This window comes from Helianthus annuus, chromosome 1 (assembly GCF_002127325.2).
Source record: "Helianthus annuus cultivar XRQ/B chromosome 1, HanXRQr2.0-SUNRISE, whole genome shotgun sequence".
Classification (NCBI taxonomy): Eukaryota; Viridiplantae; Streptophyta; class Magnoliopsida; order Asterales; family Asteraceae; genus Helianthus; species Helianthus annuus.
This window is the reverse complement of record NC_035433.2, coordinates 33,717,941-33,722,361: the sequence shown is the minus strand read 5'-3', so window position 1 is coordinate 33,722,361 and position 4,421 is coordinate 33,717,941. Positions and strand designations below refer to the sequence as shown.

The 4,421-nt window shown below is 29.7% G+C and overlaps 1 long non-coding RNA gene across 1 annotated transcript; it reads left to right on the top strand.

The window, feature by feature from the left end:
- Positions 1-2,414: 2,414 nt before the first annotated feature.
- LOC110935997 lies at positions 2,415-3,419 on the top strand. The gene is made up of 4 exons (XR_002589607.2): positions 2,415-2,523; positions 2,644-2,712; positions 2,878-2,967; positions 3,066-3,419. It is a non-coding gene; the product is annotated as an uncharacterized LOC110935997 (long non-coding RNA).
- Positions 3,420-4,421: the final 1,002 nt, after the last annotated feature.

Below are 4,421 nucleotides of genomic sequence, written 5' to 3'. Positions count from 1 at the left end.
TTTTTTTTTTAAAAGGCAGTCACATAAAATGAATGTTAGAATCTCGTATGTTCGTTTGTTTGTAATGAAAAAGATGAACCTTGAATGTATGTTTGAATTAATTATAAAACCCAAACAAATTAATAGTGTATTTTAAATCCTTGGGGATGGTTCAAATGAAAACCACTTTTAACGCGAAAACTCGAAAACTAACTAAAAAAAGCCTAAAAAACACACAAAAAAATTTTTTTTTTTTTTTTTTCAATTTTTTTAATAAAAATCGCTAGTTTTTATATATAAAAAAAAACTTTTTTTCAAAAAAAAAAAAAAAAAAAAATTTGTGTAGTGCACATGTGTAATAATACACATGTGTAGTACACAGACACATGTGCAGTATTACACATGTGCACTACACAAAAATTTTTTTTTTTTTTTTTTTTTGAAATTTTTTTTTTTAATAAAAAAACCTGCGAAAATTTGATTGAAAAAAAAAATTTTTTAAAAAAAAATTTTTTTGCATGTTTTTTTGGCTTTTTTTAATTAGTTTTCGAGTTTTCGCGTTAACTAGTGGTTTTCATTTGAACCTTCCCCTTAAATCCTTTTATGACATAAGCTATTATGAATCTTAGATAATTAAGTTGTAAACAATAATTATGAATTTAACCTACAAATTCTATCAAGTTCGAATTCTGTTATTAACGTGAAAAAGATAGCATGCAAAAATCATTGTCATTTTTCCTTTTCTTTAATCTTTAAGAAAAATAATAAATCATTTTAAATCCATTTTAAATCCTTAAACTCTTTGTTGACACTTTCTTTTGTTTGATGATATTTTTTTTATTTTATTAAAACAATAAATCTAAATAGTTTACAAATTATTAATTTGTAAACAACATACTAAACGTTAACCTAAACATTAACAAATTCGTTATGTGCTATTCTAAACATCTAGGATAATCGCTCTTGTTCATTCTTTGGGATACACCATCTTTACTCGTGCGCTATAACAAGAAATCGCAACGCAACCACTGTGAGTATACTCGATCCCATTTTCGTTTTAAACACATTTGGGTGCAACATGTATTCCATATTCAAAATACACAACACTTGAGTCTTGTTTTAATCACACTCTATCCACATTTAAACATGAAACAATTTGATGCTTGTTAATCTCTTATGCTATGCAAGTTGAACGTGTTAATCGCAATGCCCTTGAGTCTTGGGGTATTGCGATGTTGAACGATATGTGAACGATGTTGAACGATGTTGAACGATATGTGAACTTGTATACTCGCCAACATATTTTTGTTGATTTTATTTTAATACATGTTGCAGGTTGTTAGACGAAGTTATCAAGAAAACAAGCTAAGATGGCTTTAGAAACCCATTTCAGCAATTAAACAATGCTTGAATTTATGTTTACTATTTGAAACGATGTATCACTCTTTAGTTTTAATAAAATGGTTTAATCTATATTGTCACAATTAGTGTTATGTTGTTTTGAGCAATTTGTACGTCTCATCCCGATGTTTCCGCCATCGGTTGGGGTGTGACAACATTTATATGATTTCAGTTACATTTTAATTTGAATTTTGTTTCAATTTGGAATCTGTAACAAATATTACGTGCAATAATATAAATCAGAAGTTTGTTTGAATTTTTATTTGGAATTTGAAAAGAGCAATACCACAGGTCTAATTTGTGTTCGACCTCTGTTCTATTTTGTCTTGCAACTGGTTCAGGTACTTCTTTCAGAGTGAAGATTTCTATTTTTTATAATTTCTTTCATAACTGTAAGCATGATTATGTTTGTTATGTAGTTGTACAACAAAACCGAAAATGATTATGGTTAAATGTAGAAGGTGGGTTATATATGGTAATTGTTGACCAACTACTACTATATATTTCAGTTAACTTATATTGCATGTTAGAGCCATATGAAGTAGTAATTTCTTATTTTTTCTGAATATGAGTCACATGAAGAAGTAATTTTTTATTTGTTATGAACATAGGACTCGTATGACGTCGTCTTATGAGTGGAAATTTGTTATGTGAAAGAGCATTTTCGTCAATTCAGTTTGTGGCTTTTTTACTATGCACGGGTTACGACCATTGATGAAGTTTAAACAACAAACTGATTCACTGCAATGAATGAGATATTTAACAAGGGCGAACTATTGGGTTGAATGAAAATCGATTAAATACCAGGAAGACAAGGTTCTATGAGCTGATGAAACTATATACAAAGGTAATTCTCAATGATATAATCTTTTTATTTTTTTATGTGATGGTCATGTCACTTGGTGGTGAATTCTCTAGATATAGAGAAAGTGGTAGGGGTTGATGTGGACATTATACATAATAATCAATTAGGTTTGGTCCGCTGGAAAGCGAGGGGACACCGATTGTTAAGTCTATTATTATATAGGTTGTATGAGTGTCTCTTTGGTATAATCGATTCATACTAGATAGATTTATCATCGGTGGTGTTCTGATGTGATTTCTTTATTTAAATATTCTTCAATTTTAATAATTTTAAGATTGGTAATTTGCTATTTATCATTTATTTTGAGCCCGAGATATTTTTAGTTTACAATCTTTGAGTAAGAAATATATTTATTTGTTTAATATTCAGTTGTTCGTCTTAATTTTACATCTTAACAGTTTCCGGGATGCTACAAAGTAGACAACTTCAGTCACTTTGATGGTTTTTTAGTGTATTCGAAATTCAAGGTAATATTCAAAGTTTTTTGCTGCCTTTTGTATTGTCCATGTTTAATAATGGTGTTAAAATATCTTTTAAGAATTTGCTATATATATGGATTTTTATAATTTTATAATAGTTGTTTCTGCATATGCTATGCTAAAAAAAATTAGTTATAATGGGTGTGTAATCAGGTCAAAAAGATACTCAAAGTTGGTTTATCGCTATGAGGGAAGATGCTCAAAGTTGGTGTATCGCTATGAAGGATTTGGTCTATATGATAGGTAAAAGATCATTTTTATGGTCTGATACAACATAAGCAAGTGCAATTTTCACAATAATATTATTTAAGCATTTGTTTTTTTTCTTGATTCAAATGCAGGCTTCTCATACTCTAAAGTGCTCACTGTGAAGAATTACTTATTAGCATTCACTTTAGTGTATCACTTACCAGGCTTCTCATACTCCAAAGTGCTCACTATGTTCTAAATATTTGTGTAAGATGAAGAATTACTTATTAGCATTCACTTTAGTGTATCACTTACTCATGCTTATATTTATGCATGTACTTATTAAGGATTAGTGGATTGTAATATTTCAATAGATAATGGCTAAAAAATTTTCGTTTTTAGTAACGAGATCATTTTTTAGTAACTAGGCTAGATGGCCATTTAGTAAACGGTTCAAAATTTTCGTTTTTTAGTAAACGTGTCAAACATGTCATTTTTTCGTGTAACTGTTAATTATCAGGTTCGTGTCCGTGTTTGGAAAATCTGAGACGAGAAGATTTTGTTTCGTGTTCGTGTTTACCTGTTTCGGGTTCAGGTCTTATCGTATTCGGGTCTTAACAAGCCCGGTTGACACGATATGCCAGCCCTACATATCTTCTTGGATAGATGTTATAGTAAAGAATGAGGGAATCAGTGCCTGCTATGAGGTTTCCTCTCATCATGGTTCCTCGGTTATGAAATGGTCAACGTGCATGTTTGATTGTGTGCATTCTCTATGTTGATCTAATAATTGTCAAAGATCTAATGATTACATTGTAGTTTTATTGGTTACGAAACTCCATCAAGTAGAAGTATTAGAAGTATTAGAGTGATAGGCTTTCAATTGGTCTAAAACGAATTCGAGGTTATTGGTTACTAAACTCCAGCAAGAAGAAGTATTAGAGTAATAGGCTTTCAATTTATATTTCAAACCACAAAAACGTATTTCTTTCATCTACTTATCTTTTCGGTTTTGTTACATCTATAGTACGATGTTTCGTTTTATTTTAATCTTTAACTTCAGATTTCCATAATAATTTCACGCGTACAGTTTCTTTATGATCAATAACGTAATTTTTTTATTTCTAAAAGTAACAAACATATCATTTTTCAACACCGCGAAATTCGCAGGTATTATCACTAGTTTCATAAGTAATCCCTTGCTATGTATTTTGGGAAATTTTTTTTGAAAGGGTGTATTTTGGGAAATATTAACTAAATTTCCTATAATAGGAGAGGACATGCAAGTTTTTTCTTTCAATAGCAGGATTATCTACTCTACCTCAATTCACCATTTCAAACCTTATATAAAAGTTTTTTCGTACCACCTTCTTTTTTTTAATGGTCAACGAATCATCCAAATTTTCCGTACCACCTTCTATTTTTACCATAGTTGAAGCACCTAAAAAGGTGTGTTTTGGGAAATATTAACTTAGTTTCATAAGTTGCTATGTATTTTCTTTAATTTA